This window comes from Salmo salar, chromosome 03 (assembly GCF_965601325.2).
Source record: "Salmo salar chromosome 03, fSalSal1, whole genome shotgun sequence".
Classification (NCBI taxonomy): Eukaryota; Metazoa; Chordata; class Actinopteri; order Salmoniformes; family Salmonidae; genus Salmo; species Salmo salar.
Window position 1 is genome coordinate 15,044,895 of NC_138293.1, and position 18,177 is coordinate 15,063,071.

The 18,177-nt window shown below is 42.4% G+C and overlaps 1 protein-coding gene across 1 annotated transcript in view; it reads left to right on the forward strand.

The window, feature by feature from the left end:
• Positions 1 to 1,549: 1,549 nt before the first annotated feature.
• LOC106598933 (guanine nucleotide-binding protein G(I)/G(S)/G(O) subunit gamma-12) overlaps positions 1,550 to 18,177 on the forward strand; it is a 43,678-nt gene continuing 27,050 nt past the window's right edge. Inside the window, exon 1 of the mRNA XM_014189960.3 lies at positions 1,550 to 1,839. The gene's annotated coding sequence lies outside the window, so the exon portion shown is untranslated. The remainder of the gene's footprint in view (positions 1,840 to 18,177) is intronic.

Genomic DNA, 18,177 nt, shown 5'->3' on the forward strand with positions numbered 1-18,177 from the left:
TTTTGCTTGCAGGAGTTAATCTTCTCCCTTAGCAGCTTTGTGAGCTTAAAGTTGTTTTCTTTCTTCATCTTCAACTTCTGTGTTGACAATGTGTTGCTACAATATTAGAGAATTGAAATTCACGTAGAACGGAGGGACTAGTAGTGCTTACAGGCTTCTTGTCCTTTCCTTAGTTCCCTCAGTGCTCCATCGAAGCAGCTAGTTCCTCCAGCCTTCTTCCCGCCTGTAGCCGTGGACAGGCTGGTAAAGGACAGTTCTTTCTCTGATTCCTTGGTCTCCCGTTCAAGGAGCATAGTGTTTCCACCGGTGGTCAGCGCCTCATAACTGATGGGCTGCTGCTGTGGGGCCTTAGCCAGTACCATGCCCTTCTGAGGGTCCACAGAGTTCACTGACAGCTGTCTGTGGGAGATGGAGGTGTTTTCTCTGTGTTGGAGAGGTTTAGAAAATACCACAGTCGACTGCAGTTTTAAAACTGCAATCTTTTTTGTAAGGGTGTGACTGAAACAGGTACCACATTCACCATTCATGTATACAGTGGATATGTACAAATTAATGTGATATTTGAGTCTCTCTCTCACTAACTGCAGTTAATACTGCACTCTGACTTCAATATTTTTTCATAAGGGCATCTTTGGTCACCTTTGCATGGGTCAAACAGAAGCACCCTAATGATTGCTTGACAATCGAGCCTCCCACAATTGTATATTTTTTTATTTAACTTTTATTTAATTAGGCAAGTCGGTTAATAACATTCTTATTTACAATGATGGCCTACCCTGGTCAAACCCTAACCCGGACGTCACTAAGGCCAATTGTGCGCAGCCCAATGGGACTCCCAATTATGGTCGGTTGTGATACAGCCTGGAATGCAGGCGGCTGAAAGTTGTAGCTGGTAAGGAGCAAGTGCAGAAAATTCCAGCCGATACTTCATGACCTTGGATCACATGGTTGTTGCAAAGTTCATGCAGCCGACATGTAGGTGCAAATCGGATAGTTTGTATGCCCATAATGGCTCAGACTTTGAAAGGAAGTGACCATCTTGACAAAAAACGAGCTCATTGCCTTTGGATGGTAAGTTGAAACCACTGAATATCGCCATCGGACGGCCTTTGGGCTAACATGAAGTATAGCCTAGTACAGGGTTCCCCAAGTTGTTTTATTGTTTGACATAATAGACAAAAAAAACATCAGGAAATCATCTCCAAGAGATTTTAAGTTAAGAAATATGTTCGCAAGTATTCCCACTCATAATAGAGATAAACGTGATCGTATCATGATGTAATCAAGGTTTGAAATGATTGTTTTAGTCAAACATATCTGTTTGGGCTCCTTGCGGTCAATTTGCCGTCTACAAATGTTCTTGTAATTATGTTCCGGTGCCCCGCCAAATCTGCTCAAGAAAAAATCGGCCCGCGGATGCCTAGTACATATTGTATTGAAACGCTTTGCGCAGAGAGAGGGCGCCTGGGAGGCACCAATAAATAAAGGAGCAGGGACTGCAAAACAACAAATTCTCAAAACACCCGCTAGTGTTCCCACTGTTCTGTGACTCCACTTCTCTATCCGGCTGCGATCGTTCGTTTTCGTCACGAAGCGGAGGAGGGAGTGTAGCCTAGTCATACGGGCAAGTAGGTGGAGAAAATAAAATAATAAACGATATTTACGATAAGCGACAGCCAACACCGTGAGAAAGTGAAAGTGGCATCAGTCGGCAGTCCCAAAGACCGTCGTTTGATCTGCTTTTCATAGCTGTCAACTGTTATTGAGTGAGGTCTCCTCCTAGTTGTTGACGGATACAGTAGGCGACACGGGGAGACCAGCCTGTATTGCCCTCGCCAGGTAAGTGTGTCGTGTCAGTGTACATTGGAAGTCATAAGGGTTAATCAATAGGCCTATAAAACACATTCTCTGTTTTAGCTCTTCAAAAAACGTTCAGAAAGATAACTTGCCATTACAATGTATTTATTTGTAGGATACTCCTGTGGCACCCAGATCGATAACATAAAATATTGACATTGTTACCAATTTTACTTACATTGGGACAGAACGTGGCACATTAGTAGCGTGCGTAATAGGCTATGCGCGTAACATAAGTGCATTATGTAGTTATTACCGTGATAATTGCATGCTATGCCTTTGGGTGTCGACGGTAATCGCCCTTCTGACCAAGAAGGAATTGTAATACGCCTATTATGAAACAGATGGAAGGAAGCACAACGTACAGTGGCAGTATTTCCATTCGTGTAGGCTACTTATCGTCAGTCCTTCCAGAGACTGGTCGACTTGTTCGGGCTACCTGTTTATATCAAACCTTCTCCATACATCTACATCTGTGAATATTATTTTAATACCACCTTTAATGGAAACCTATCTGAATAAAATATTGTTATCCACATGCATGCAGTAGATCATCAAATATGGCAATACTGTAGTAAACAGTTACAAAGTGAGGATGTTCTATTGCTACTATTTCAATGAGAAGTCTAGCAACCATTAGGCTACATGGCATATGACAGCACTATGGCCGGATTCCACATTTTTATCCCGATAGAAGAAAGTGCATGATTGCATGTTCTTGGCTCCTGAAGGTCAGCTTGACCCACCTGTGTCTTCAGCTCTGTCCAATGTGTAACTTATTGTAGCCAGTGGCACCTACTGGCCGCTATGAGATGAGGTGTGCGATTTGCATAAATACCTGAAGCGAAACGTTCAGGGAAAGAGTGTTGGTTCCACCCCGGAGCGCAAGGAACAGTACACATTCCCTGTTCACTCCATGGGAGTATCTCAAATGGTTTTGCTCGCCTCCTCCGTCCTCTCCACCTTTTGAAAAATGTCAAAGGCAATTCAACCCACTGGTTGAATCAATGTTGTTCCCACATAATTTCAAAAACATTACGTTGAACCAACATTGAATAGATGTTGAATTGACGTCTGTGCCCAGTGGGAAATGGCTTATATGAAATGAGAACCACCTCCTCCACTTGCGTGTCATCAGGCAAATGGAGTTTACAGGTGTGGAATCCCAAAATATATGTGTAAAGTGGTAAAAGTAGTGTAGCTAGTTGTGCAAGACATTTTCTAGATAAAAGGATAAGTAGCGTATCATTTTTAAATGTTTGCATGCTTTTCTCCTTTGAGAAAACAACAGCTGATTCAAAGGGGGTGTTGCGGATTGTTAAACCCTTCTGCCTAGACGCTGCGAGGATACTCTTGCGCATCCTCTGCCGAAGTAGGTTTTCGAGGAGGGGAGCAGACTCCTTCGTTCGCATACAAACACATTTACTCTTCTCGACCACTTATTGGCTTCCGGGTCACGGAGGAGATGAGGACGGAGAAGTCGAAGTCTAAAGTTTGTTGAACTTTTGTGACGTGTTCGACGCAGTTGGAGGGAAGTGTTGCATGCTGTTGGGAGAAGCGGCTTTGACAGCGTGCTATGGTTGTGGAGGCCAGGAAAGAGCATGGCTTGCCAACTTCAAAGTGAGCTTGGGAGAAGCCTTTCACTGCCCTGACTGTGTTATTGAGTTCCTTACATTAGGTAGGCAGGGTTTGGTATTTTGTTTAGTCCACCCTAGCAAATGAGCTGGTATTTCAGGCAAAATATTTGGGGATGCCTTGGCGGGCTGACAATTTTTTTTTAATGTTTGTTGGTCTACAGTACATGTTTATTTGGTCACCACTTTCCTAGATACCGCCACAGCTGGCTTTACTTAGGAGGGAACTATTTAGTTGGAGAGCAGAAGCAAGTCTTATTCATCCACGTGTGTGTTTTGTATGCTCATTATTAAGTGTTTTATCATCTAAATAAGTGTTTCATCATGAGTGTGCTGTCTTACAACGAGTGTGAATACTTGTGATTATTTCTTGCCCTGCTGCGAACTCATTGTGTGTCTTCTAATAGCCCCAGCCAGTGCGTGTTCTTCTGTGGTGTACTGTGACTCACAATTTTATAAACTTTTGTATTGCTCTGCGATTGTTAATAAACCTTGGCACTTTGGAACTCTGCTTATGTCATTTATTTAGCAGACCTGTGCTAAATGTCCCGAGGACCTCCTCTCGTGTGGCGTAGTACAGTTCACATTGTGATCATCAACAAGAGCGCTGACTGAGAGAGTGATGATGCAGCAGAATTACACCAGCTAGGGAGGCCCAGCCAGGGAGGCCCAGCCAGGGAGGCCCAGCCAGGGACCCAGCCAAGGAGGCCCAGCCAGGGAGGCTCTAGGTCAAGGCGTTTATACACAGACAATAAGCCGCCCTGTGTTCTGTCGCCCCATCACAGAGTGAACACAGGCATTGATTAGACCAACTCATTAGTACCCTTACTTACTCTCATCAAAGCCTCACTCTACGACGCCCATTAAAATGAAAGGCTGTCTTGTCAAAACATGTGTGGTTTTGTCATAAGGCTCCCCGGCCTGTTTCTTGGAATATCGGTACAGTTACCGCTAAAACAAAACATTATTATATGAATTGTCATTGTAATAATTTCCGGTAACTTCCAATTTCATCTTCTTATGACGACATAAACCATCAGTTTTTGTTCTAGCTTTTATTTTAAAACTGTACATTTCCATTTGACATTTTAGTTATTTAGCAGATGGTCTCAAATCTAATTTTATTGACCACATACACATGGTTAGTAGATGTTATTACGAGTGTAGCGTAATGCTTGTGCTTCTAGGTCCAAAAGTGCAGCAATATCTAACATGTAATCTAATAATTCCACAACAACTACCTAATACACACAAATCTAAGTAAAGGAATGGAATAAGAATATATACATATAAATATATGGATGAGCAACGACAGAGCGGCATAGGCAAGATGCAATAGATGGTATAAAATATAGTATATACATATGAGATGAGTGATGCAAGATATGTAAACATTATTAAAGTGGCATTATTAAAGGGACTAGTGATCCATTTATTAAAGTGGCCAATGATTTCAAGTCTCTATGTAGGCAGCAGCCTCTGTTAGTTATGGCTGTTTAACAGTCTGATGGCCTTGAGATAAAAGCTGTTTTTCAGTCTCTCCCAGCTTTGATGCACCTGTACTGACCTCACCTTCTGGATGGTAGTGGGATGAACAGGCAGTAGCTTGGGTGGTTGTTGTCCTTGATGATCTATTTGGCCTTCCTGTGACATCGGGTGCTGTAGGTGTCCTGGAGGGCAGGTAGTTTGCCCCCGGTGATGCGTTGGGCAGACCGCACCATCCTCTGGAGAGCTTTGCGGTTGTGGGCGGTGCAGTTGCCGTACCAGGCGGTGATACAGCCTGACAGGATGCTCTCAATTGTGCATCTGTAAAAGTTTGTGAGGGTTTTAGGTGACAAGCCAAATTTCTTCAGCCTCCTGAGAATGAAGAGGCGCTGTTGTGACTTCTTCACCATACTGTCTGTGTGGGTGGACCATTTCAGTTTGTCCGTGATGTGTATGCCGAGGAACTTATAACTTTCCACTTTCTCCACTGCTGTCCCGTCGATGTGGAAAGGGGGGTGCTCCCTCTGCTGTTTCCTGAAGTCCACGATCATCTCCTTTGTTTTGTTGACGTTGACTGAGAGGTTGTTTTCCTGACACCACACTCCGAGTGCCCTCACCTCCTCCCTGTAGGCTGTCTCGTCGTTGTTGGTGATCAAGCTCACTACTGTTGTTTCGTCTGCAAACTTGATGATTGAGTTGGAGGCGTGCATGGCCACACAGTCATGGGTGAACAGAGAGTACAGGAGGGGGCAGAGCACGCACCCTTGTGGGGCCCCAGTGTTGAGGATCAGCGAAGTGGAGGTGTTGTTTTCTACCTTCACCATCTGGGGGCGACCCGTCAGGAATCCAGAGTGACTTACAGTTTGTGCATTCATCTTAACATGATGTTTAATTTGGAAACTATTAGTAGTTGAAACTGTAGTAGTTTCAATTTAGACTATTCCTTCTGTCTTCCTTCCTCCATTTTTGGGCCAATATAATAATAAGAAATCGTGGGAAGCTGTACATTCTTCACAGCAATAAACCTACAGGGTACTCACACAGTTTGACTTTTGAGTCAACGGTCTGTTTGGATACACAGGTGAAGCCAACTTGTAATGATTTCAGAAGCAAGTGTCTTCTTTGAAAGAGAAGGCTGCAGAACTTGCTCGGTAGCTGTGGCTACAGTCTTGAATAAACTCAGGTTTGTATATGAGGAATGAAGAGCTTAGACGCAATGCAATCTTTGCTTGTGAGTTTCTGTGTGTTCTACTTGTGAGGTTTCAAGTCATTCTTGTTGATACACTTTAATACCAACTGTCTTGCCAGTGATTAAAATATGTGCGAACACACACGCACACGCCCACACGCGCACACACACAGTCACTCACTTCCTCTGTTTCCTCTAGTTCATGTTTATGTGGGTGATTGAATAACCTTCTCAGTAATGAACTCAGAGGATATGACTGCTCACTCCACAGCCTAATGAAATTGATCAACTGGTGTCCCCAAGACAATATCATAATACACTAATACAACATAAAACATAATTGTTGACATAATGTGGAAATTAGCTCTTTACCATAGCACACAAATTGCATTGACAAAACAGTGCAACATCAATAACACTTTGTCATCTTCACTAGCACTTCACTAGTCTAAAATGGGGTCTGATTTGAGTTTAAAAATGAATCCCAAAAACAATCCCAATAAATAAAAAAATAGAGTATAACTGTGTAATAATATTTTTTACAATGTAGTTTTCTAGTAAATACCTGGTAATTTCTGTACTTAAAATAAAGTGACACCGAACAAAAATGACTTTATTAGTGCCGGCAAATCCAGAGTCATGTTTTGTCCTGTTGTTTGTGGTGGTTGGTTCAGCCGTATGTTTTGGAAAGTTTGTCCACTTGACCCAAGAACATACACTGAACAAAAATATAAATGCAACATGTAAAGTGTTGGTCCCATGTTTCATGAGCTGAAATAAAAGATCCCAGAAATGTTCAATACACACAAAAAGCTTATTTCTCAAAAATTTTATGCACAAAATTTGTTTACGTGTTACTGTTATTGAGCATTTCTCCTTTGCCAAGATAATCCATCCACTTGACAGGGTTGGCATATCAAGAAGCTGATTAAACAGCATGATCATTACACAGGTGCACCTTGTGCTGGGGACAATAAAAGGCCACTTTAAAATGTGCAGATTAATCACACAGCATAATGCCAGAGATGTCTCAAGTTTTGAGGGAGCGTGCAATTGGCTGCTGACTGCAGGAATGTCCACCAGAACTGTTGTCAGACAACTGAATGTTCATTCCTCTACCATAAGCAGCCTCTAACGTCGTTTTAGAGAATTTGAGAGTACATCAAACCGACTTCCCAACCGCAGACCATGTGTATGGCATTGTTAGGGTCAGCGGTTTGCTGATGTCAACGTTGTAAACAGAGTGCCCATGGTGGCAGGGGGGTTATGGTATGGGAAGGCATAAGCTACAGACAACGAACACAATTACATTTTATCGATTGGCAGTTTGAATGCACAAAAATACTGTGACGAGATCCTGAGGCCCAATGTGAGGCCCATTTTCTTTTAAAGGTATCTGTGACCAACAGATGCATATCTGTATCCCCAGTCATGTGAAATCCATAGATTAGGACCTAATGAATTTATTGCAATTGGCTGATTTCCTCATATGAACTGTAACTCGTTAAAATCTTTGAAATTGTTGCACGCTGCGTTTGTATTTTTGTTCAGTATCGATTAACCAACAGGAGTTTTAACATTACCGATGTACAGTAGCCACACCCAAAACTGATGATTCAGCGATAGCTTTGCCTTAGGTATCATGTGATGAATTTATGCTTTTAATTGTATAACTGGAAAAAACAATGCCCAAAGAGGGTGATATTTAACAGACAAAATTGGGCTATGACAACCTTTGTGCCCTGGGAGTTGATTCTTCCTAAAAAATACAACTTTTTTAAAATAAAGAACTAGATATTACTTCATAGGAAATGACGTATAATAGATAAACATCTGTGCCTCTCTGCTTTCCTGCACGAAGTGTGTCTGTTAGGACCGATATTTTAATCTGATTTGAATGGGGATCAAATGTGTGCTTCAATCATTTAATGGTTGTCGTAGCAACTATCTGAGATGGAAGCGGACTTCCACCTAATTTGTGTAGTCATAAACTCTGGCGGTGTATAACGTTGTGTCTCGCCCTTACAAACCCTGTGTGACATGCTAGTGTAAAGTCTTCCTTTCCAGCCATTTCTCTCTCTACCTCTATCTCAATCAGCTACATGGTAAATACTCTGTTTTGGTCATGCATCCTGGATGCTCATTCAATCTCTTTGTTGTACTGCTGTAGTGAAAAAACTCCCATTCAGATGAAGTGGAAAGGAATGTGTATGTCTGTGGATAAGATAGATGGATAGATAGATAGTCATTGTATTCTTGAGGAGTCAAGTGGTTTAACCAGCCTACAGATCCTCATTCTCTCTCAGGTTATCGAGGGTCAATCTCCAAACTTTTCCAGATTTTCCAATCAACCTTAAAACATTCCTAGATTTCCCCATATGACAAGCAGAATTCCAACTAAAATCCCCTTCAAAAGGAATTCTAAGGTGTCCGTTAGTAAGGGGGATGGCAGGAAGAGAGGATGGATGAGAAGACAACAAAGAAGGGAGGGATATGACAATGGTTTATTTTTGGATGCAGGCAGCATTGTGCCGCATGCCGTTGTCGTGACCACATGAGTTGTTACCATGTAGAAGCTGTCATATGCAGAGACCTCTTCAGTGGACGAGCTTTATCTTCCACCTGGTGCTCTCTCTCTGTCTCTCTCTTTCATACACACGCATTCGCATACACGCACACGCACACACACACTTGTGTTCTTATGGTGAATCAATTGTTTTCTCATGAATTTACACATGCACTGATGCACACCTAGCTGATATGATTGAATTTAAGTCAGTTTATGGGAAGCTCAAATCCAGCCCTAGGCACTCATAGCCTGGCCTTTTGAATCCATCCCAGTGAGGTTAGCAACTGTTGATACTGAGGGTGATGCCAATGATAACTGATTGCTTGTCCAAACCCAGGGAGGGTGTAAATCATACTCTCTTAGAAAAAAGGTGCTATTTAGAACCTTTAAGGTTTTTCAGCTGTCCCCATAGAATAACCCTTTTAAGAACCACTTTTGGTTGCCGGTAGAACTCTTTTGGTTTCAGGTAGAACACGTTCTACAGAGGGTTCTACCTGGAACCAAAAGTGTTCTACCAGAAATCAAAAAGGGTTCTCCAGCCAAATAACTTTTGGAACCCTTTTTTTCTAAGAGTGTTATAATACAGTACTACAGATATTAATTTGAGCTATTTTGTTACAGCAGGAAAATAATCCTACAGCAACAAGAAATGTGAATCATAATGTGGATTATAATTAATGTAAAGTTTTGTAGAAGTTGATACAGTTTTACTTAGGGCAAATCAAGTCTGGAAATTACAAACTTTAGAAGCCTTTTTAAAACTCAATTACACTACAAGTTTGCACTTCCTGTTATGCAGGAAAATTCTCAGCAACAAAGGTGATCAAATTAAAATCCTACATATGTATTGAACTGCTTTTGCTCACTTCGTTAGCCTATAGACTTAGATATCCAATTAAAAGATACAGTAAGCACTGAAAACACAGCCAGGTTGGCCTATCCATTTAGAAAGACAAAGTGGTTCATGAGGACATAACAGTATTATCTCTGACAGCATTATCTCTGACACCATACATGTTGTGGCATTGTTAGAGGACTAGTAGTAGCTGAGAGTGGAGAGGGTGGCTGTTTGACATGATATAGTACAATAACTGTAAGCTATGTATGGCAGTGTTTCTATAGTAGTGATTTGGAACCACTGAGGCTGATACAGTGAATCCAATCCAAACCAGGGAGCTCAGGAAGTGTGATGTTTATTCCCTAAAGGGAGAACCAGTCTGAGGGTGGGATAAAATATTGCTTTTTAATTTGAGGCTCCTATCGTAACTGTTGAGTCTCTCCTCAGATGAGCGGCTCAGGCTAATGTCAAGCTAACGTTAACTTCCGTTGTTGATATGAAGCTCTGGCCTCGGTCACTCTGTTCTAATGCTTTGTCTTCCTATCGGAAGACTAGGGCCGGGATTCAATTCAAGGCACGTTATAGAGTAGCGCATTGCTCTTGACTTTTAAAGGTAATTTACGTTTGAGCTGACATTTAGCGTTTACCGTTAATGCGATCTCCACGAACTTCCGGGTCGCAAATCCTGGCCTAGTAGTACTAGTAATTGTTTGAATCATAGACATGCAGTGAACAAATGTAATGTAATGTACTGTATGTGTGTTATGCTAAGTATATTAAATGTGTGTGCAATACAACGTGTTACTCGTTATATGAAATTATTTAAAGAGCCACTGCCTTTAAAAAGCAAACAATCCCTTTGAAAACGGCCTATGTGGCATTGATGTGTGTCAGAAACATTTATTCTAGTCAAAATTGGCTACAAAGTGTAAATAGGATCATTTTTGTCATAAAGTCAGGCTCATCCAAAACGGAGTTTTGAACATCCGTGTGTCACAACGGGTAAATTAAGGTTGGGTTTTGATTTGACGATGCCCATTTGCCCACTAACATGGGATGAACAGCTGCGGTGATTGCTCTTAAAACAATAGCATATACAGTGAGACAGTTTACATGAAACATATATATATATATATTTTTTGACAAACATCAACCAAACGTGGAATCGGTCAGGAAACACACCACCAAGACTGAAATCATGTGCCAATCGGCGTGTTCAGTGGCTCTTTAATATGTTTGAAATTAGATACCAAAGACAGATTGACGCTTACTATTATTAACTATAGTCGTAACTGATGAAAATGCAGAGAACACGTTTGTGTGTAGGCTACTGTACGTGCACAGAGCTCATAATGGTATTCCCCCCCCCCCAAAATAAAGAAGAATCCAATATTCTGCTGTCCCCTGCTGCTGATATATATGGTGGGAATGCAGGCATTATCACAACTTGGATTTTCCTGTTGAAACCAAACGTCTGAAAACATTAGATAGAAAAAACATATTATATTTCAGAAATTCCAATCAGAGGGCTAGCTAGGGGTTATTTATGTCTCTGTTGGGTAGCTAGGTTGCTAGGGGTTGTTTCTGACGCTGTTGGGGGTAGCTAGGTTGCTAGGGGTTATTTATGTCTCTGTCAGGAGTAGCTAGGTTGCTAGGGGTTGTTTCTGTCTCTGTTGGGGGTAGCTAGGTTGCTAGGGGTTATTTATGTCTCTGTCAGGAGTAGCTAGATTGCTAGGGGTTGTTTCTGTCTCTGTTGGGGGCAGCTAGGTTGCTAGGGGTTATTTATGTCTCTGTCAGGAGTAGCTAGGTTGCTAGGGGTTGTTTCTGTCTGTGTCAGGAGTAGCTAGGTTGCTAGGAGTTGTTCCTGTCTCTGTCAGGAGTAGCTAGGTTGCTAGGGGTTGTTTCTGTCTGTGTCAGGAGTAGCTAGGTTGCTAGGGGTTGTTTCTGTCTCTGTCAGGAGTAGCTAGGTTGCTAGGGGTTGTTTCGGTCTCTGTCAGGAGTAGCTAGGTTGCTAGGGGTTGTTTCTGTCTCTGTCAGGAGTAGCTAGGTTGCTAGGGGTTGTTTCTAACCCCGTTTGGGGGTAGCTAGGTTGCTAGGGGTTGTTTCTGTCTCTGTCAGGAGTAGCTAGGTTGCTAGGTGTTGTTTCTGTCTCTGTCAGGAGTAGCTAGGTTGCTAGGGGTTGTTTCTGTCTGTGTCAGGAGTAGCTAGGTTGCTAGGGGTTGTTTCTGTCTCTGTCAGGAGTAGCTAGGTTGCTAGGGGTTGTTTCTGTCTCTGTCAGGAGTAGCTAGGTTGCTAGGGGTTGTTTCTGTCTCTGTCAGGAGTAGCTAGGTTGCTAGGGGTTGTTTCTGACTCTGTTGGGGGTAGCTAGGTTGCTAGGGGTTGTTTCTGACTCTGTTGGGGGTAGCTAGGTTGCTAGGGGTTGTTTCTGACTCTGTTGGGGGTAGCTAGGTTGCTAGGGGTTGTTTCTGACTCTGTTGGGGGTAGCTAGGTTGCTAGGGGTTGTTTCTGACTCTGTTGGGGGTAGCTAGGTTGCTAGGGGTTGTTTCTGACTCTGTTGGGGGTAGCTAGGTTGCTAGGGGGTGTTTCTGTCTCTGTGCTCCTCATGGAAAAGCTGTATTTTTACTGTGGAATTTTGTTGCTGAAACTTTTCTTATATTTGTTGTGGCTGTACTGTTAGATTATAAAATAATGTCTCGGATTATAAAATAATGTTTCGTTTCCATGGTTTTGTCAGTGACATTTCATCCCTGTTTACAGCCCTTGAAAGGGCCACTTACACAAAGTTATTAATTCCTTAAACATTGTCCTGACATGAAATTAACTTAGGAGAAACATAGGTAATAATGAAATGACAATTTTCTTAAAATTACCAGAAATTGGCGCACGTTTGTTTAGGTTGGAGTTGGCATGGCATATGGAAGAAAAAAAGGGCTCAAATAAGTAGCAATTCCTCTTTATGGACGCTAAGTGGCGCACTAGACTACATTCCCAGCTCTCACATTGTCTTTGCTCAGGCGGTCTAAAACTTTCCTGAGGCAGAGCATACACTTGTATCCTGCTTTTAATGGGCTACTTACAAACAGTAACAAATCCAAATATTGAAATACATACATCACTCTGATATTGTGCGTATGTGAGGGTTTGCCACCTTGGCAGAGTGGTGTCATCTCATATTGCAGTATGTATTGTGGTACATGTGGTTTAAAGAATGTAAATATACTTAAGTCGCAACCTTAGACTAAATACTGAAGTAAATACTTGAATGAGCAAAAGTTTCCAACACCCCCATTCCTGAAACAAGGCTGCTTTGTTTGGTAGAGGACAAAGTTAGGGTAATGTGCGTTAGCTAGTACAATGCACTCGGTCAGTAGGGTAATAGGGTCCTCACTTGCAGGTGCAATTATAGTTCTGCATTAGCTACAGATTGAAGGAGAACTTTCCTGCAATACAGGATATTTTAAACTTGTAGTGTATTTGAGGTTTAAAAAGGCTTCTGAAGTCTGTAATTTACACTTTGACATTTCAGACCTCTTAAATAAAGGTTAAATAAAACAATAAAAAAGTAAATAATCCTTTACGAAAAATGTATCATCCCCTACAAAAATGTCCATTAATTATAATCCACATAATAATTCAAATTTCCTGTTGCTGCAGGATTATTTTCCTGCTGTAGAAAACTGGCTCAAATTAAAATACTACATCTGTAATGACTCAGTCAGGATGAGAAGAGATGCATTGTGGAATTCCTTAACCCCACGTCACGGCTTAATATGGAGACAGAGACGAGGGGCCTTACTACAAGGTCCAGGTGTCCTGACAATGACCCCCCCCCCCCCCTTTCTGCCAGCTTGGCTTTGCCAGGTGGGCTAACTACAACCTTTAGTGAGTAGACTTATCCACAGCCCATTGATATTGTTTTCTCTTCCGTTGTATATCTCCTCGTGTGTGTGTGTGTGTGTGTGTGTGTGTGTGTGTGTGTGTGTGTGTGTGTGTGTGTGTGTGTGTGTGTGTGTGTGTGTGTGTGTGTGTGTGTGTGTGTGTGTGTGTGTGTGTGTCTCTATGTGTGCGTGTGTCTGTATGCAAACAACAATTGGGTCGCTGAGGTAAAGGTACCCTGTCTGTGTCTAGCGGGTGGCCTGGCCCCATTGAAGTATCCTCTAGCAGCTCCACAGAGTGTGTGGAGGGTTTATAGTGTCATACGTGTGTGTGTTTTTTTTGCAGAGGATTCCCCAAGCTCCTAGAGATATGTGTCTCGCTTATTGATCCCACTATGCTGTCAACAGCTTTGATAACAGCTCTGTGGGTTGCCGGGGGACCAAATGACGTTTCATTTACTCTAATAACAGACGTGCACATTGAACAGTAGGCCAATAGCTTTGTGTTTTACTTGAGAAAACACTGGCAGGTGTTGTTGTCTATTTTAGAACTATATCGCCAATGATAACGTTCACGTGGAATGTGTTAGGCTTCTGTAATTTTCCATAAAACTCCTGCCAGGGCGACACAGGAAGACACACCTTTCATAAAGACGCCAACTCTCTCTTACCTGCACCAATATTAATATTGACCCTGACCTATACTCTACAGCATTTCATAACCATACTGCAATTATATGGGTTATTTCCCCCGAGCTCCACCAGCCCACGTCAACTTCCTGCCGCACGGGTAAAGGGGAAAAGTCTAAACGGAATCCTTGGGATGTCCCAACTCTGACATCACATCAAATTTTAAATGGTTAAGGTTAGGGTTGAGGTTATGGTTGAGGTTAGAGTAGGGGTTCGGGTTAAGGTTAGGGTTGAGGTTGAGGTTAGAGTAAGAGTACGGGTTAAGGTTAGGGTTGAGGTTAGAGTAAGGGTACGGGTTAAGGTTAGGGTTGAGGTTGAGGTTAGAGTAAGGTTAGGGTTATGGTTGAGGTTAGAGTAAGGGTACGGGTTAAGGTTAGGGTTAAGGTTAGGTTTGAGGTTAGAGTAAGGGTATGGGTTAAGGTTAGGGTAAGGGTACAGGTTAAGGTTAGGGTTGAGGTTAGAGTAAGGGTACGGGTTAAGGTTAGGGTTGAGGTTAGAGTAAGGGTACGGGTTAAGGTTAGGGTTGAGGTTGAGGTTAGAGTAAGGTTAGGGTTAAGGTTATGGTTGAGGTTAGAGTAAGGGTACGGGTTAAGGTTAGGGTTAAGGTTAGGTTTGAGGTTAGAGTAAGAGTATGGGTTAAGGTTAGGGTTGAGGTTGAGGTTAGAGTAAGGGTACGGGTTAAGGTTAGGGTTGAGGTTGAGGTTAGAGTAAGGTTAGGGTTAAGGTTATGGTTGAGGTTAGAGTAAGGGTACGGGTCAAGGTTAGGGTTTAGAATAGGGACGTCCCAAGGATTCAAGATAGCACTAATCCAGGTAAAGGTAGATGTTATACAATAGATATGACTTCCTCTTGGTGGAGCCGATCAGGAAGAAGTGGTATTAATAATAACAATGACAATGCATGTTTTATAGCTCACATTCAAAAACAAAGGAAGCTCAAGGTGCTCCCGAGTGGAGCACCGGTCTAAGGCATTGCATCTCAGTGCAAGAGGCGTCATTACAGTCCCTGGTTCGAATCCAGGCTGTATCACATCCGGCCGTGATTGGGAGTCCCATAGGGCGGCGCACAATTGGTCCAGCGTTGTCTGGGTTTGGCCGGTGTAGGCCGTCATTGTAAATAAGAATTTGTTCTTAACTGACTTGCCTAGTTAAATAAAGGTTAAATAAATAAAAAATAAATAAAAAGTGCATGAAACACAGTCAAGTTGATAAAAGCATGAGCGATGAAAGTGATCGATGGGGCTGTAGTGGAGCGGGTCGAGAGCTTCAAGTTCCTTGATGTCCACATCATGGTCCAAACACACCAACACAGTCGTGAAGAGGGCACAACAATGCCTCTTCCCCCTCAGGAGGCTGAAAAGATTTGGGGTCCTCAGATCCTCCAAAAGTGAGTAGGCCTCTTGACTGGCTGCATCACCTCTTGGAATGGCAACTGCTTGGCATCCAACCGCAATGCGCTACAGAGGGTAATGCATACAGCCCAGAACATCACCGAGCTCCCTGCCATCCAGGACCTCTATACCAGGCGGTGTCAGCGGAAGGCCCTAAAAATGGTAAAAGACTAGCCACCCAAGTCATTGCCTGTTCTCTCTGCTACCACACGGCAAGCGGTACCGATGCACCAAGTCTGGAACCAACAGGACCCTGAACAGGTTCTACCCCCAAGCCATAAGACTGATAAATAGATAGTTAAATAGTTAATCAAATCGCTACCCGGACTATCTGCATTTACCCTTTTTTCACAAACTTTTTGGACTCATCACATACGCTGCTGCTACTATTTACTGTCACTTTATTCCTAGTTATATGTGCATACTGTGTCTACTTCAACTACCTTGTACCCCTGTACATCGACTCTGTACTGGTACCCCTTGTATATAGCCAAGTTATCATTACTCATTGTGTATCTATTATTATTTGTATTATTTCGTGTTTTATGTTCTATTATTTCTCTATTTTCTTATTCTCTGCATTGTTGGGAAGGGCCGTAAATAAGCGTTTCACTGTTAGTCCACAGCTGTTGTTTACGAAGCATGTGACTAATAACATTTTATTTGATACAATAACGAGAGGAAATAGAAGTGTTTCTTGTGTTTCCAAATGGCATCTTCTGTAATCTGTTAACTGTTGTCTTTTTGTGGAGCTCAGGCTTCAGAATGCTCAGAACTGATGTCGGTTTGATGGATTATCTAATTTCTTTAGAGTCCTCAGGGAAGTTGGCTGGCAACCCAAACAAAGGGAGAGATTGTGGGTAATTTGTGGGTCCTTGTTCAGTCTTTGGATCATTTTTAGTGTCTGTGTGGTGAGAAATTAACTGGAAAACTATGGAGGAGGGTTGTGTGTATGTGTGTGTGTGTGTGTGTGTGTGTGTGTGTGTGTGTGTGTGTGTGTGTGTGTGTGTGTGTGTGTGTGTGTGTGTGTGTGTGTGTGTGTGTGTGTGTGTGTGTGTGTGTGAGAGCAGTGACACCACCCTTTATGCTCTCTCGCTCCTTGGGCCCCAAACTTTTTGTCTCTTGTTCCACTGTGTTGAAGAGGCACACACAGGTGTCAGAGAGATGCACAGACACACTCTTTGTCCAATTCATCCTACACCAAACTCAGGTGCTGCATTCACATTCAAAGTGCACAAAACTTTGCATCTCATTTCACAGTCTACAAATCCAGAACAAATTCCAAGAAAACGTACAGTATTATATAGAGCCATGACTGCATGGAACTCCCACCCATCAAAGATTGCTCAAGGCTCAAGTGAACAGCAAACCTGGTTTAAAAAGAGATATACGCGTCTCCCTTATTTCACCAAAATATTGTGTGTACGTACCGATTTGACGTTTTGCATTTATGTAGTTCTGTCCTTGAGCTGTTCTATCAATGTTCAGTATTATGTCCTGTTTCATGTTTGGTGTGGACCCCAGGAAGAGTAGCTGCTACTTTCGCAACAGCTAATGGGGATCCTAATAAAATACCCAGAATGTACAGCTTAATGGAATCCATTCTGCTGCTTTAACTTTTTTGTTAAAGAGAAAGTGCGATAGTAATCTAGCTCTTTGTGTTGGCCACTTGTGTGAGTAGACACTCACTCAATCTCATTTTCTGTAAAGGTCGCAACCTTTAACTTAACTGAAAAACAAAACTGGCAACACATTGTTATGGTAGTGTGAATGGGCCAGCCTAGACCCTGACCCTGACCCAGACCCAGACCCAGACCCATGTATCTGTGCAGAGAAAATAAGACACGAGAGAAAATCTGAAGGAAGGGGATGTAAAGAGGGGTATAGGATAATTGACAGATATGACCTCAGTTTGACCCTGCGGTATCCGTCCCCAGTCCCTTGGATCCCTGACGTCTCAGACAGATGGAGTTACTGCAGGAGGAGGAAGAGGAGCCGGATACAGACCCACACAACCATTAATCTGGGCCCCTGGGCTCTACCTACCCTACCCCACAGCTTACTGGCTGCTTACCTGTGTGTGTCTCTCTGTCTGTGTCTGGTTTAGAGAATAAACTATATGGATTCTTTAGGGCCGATGCTGATTTTTGGGGGTCAAGGAGGCCAATGGCCAATATTTTAGGCCGATATTCAATATCATTAAATTAGGAAATGTTGATGACAAAATTTCCCAGAGACAGCCATGTATGCTTTAATGCATGAATTTTTAAATCAAACAATACATTTGACCAACCTAACTACATAACAACATAATGGTAATAATTTTATTTGAATGGTAACTCTCTTGATAAACTGGGACTATTAAAATGGCACAGGCCTACTCACAATACAGGTGAATGCATATTCAATAGGAGTGTGTGCGCACATTGAGTTATTGAGCTTGTTTGGGCTGATCAGTGGAGTCAATGGTGCTACAGATGACAAACAATCTGTTTTCCTTCCATGTGGGACTGATATTAACCTACTGATCAACAACATTTGCATAAAAGCATCACTCCAGAATGTCAGACCTAAATGGAAAGACATCATATAGGCACTGCTGTTAGTTTGAGAATATAAAATAACATACAGTACCAGTCAAAAGTTTGGA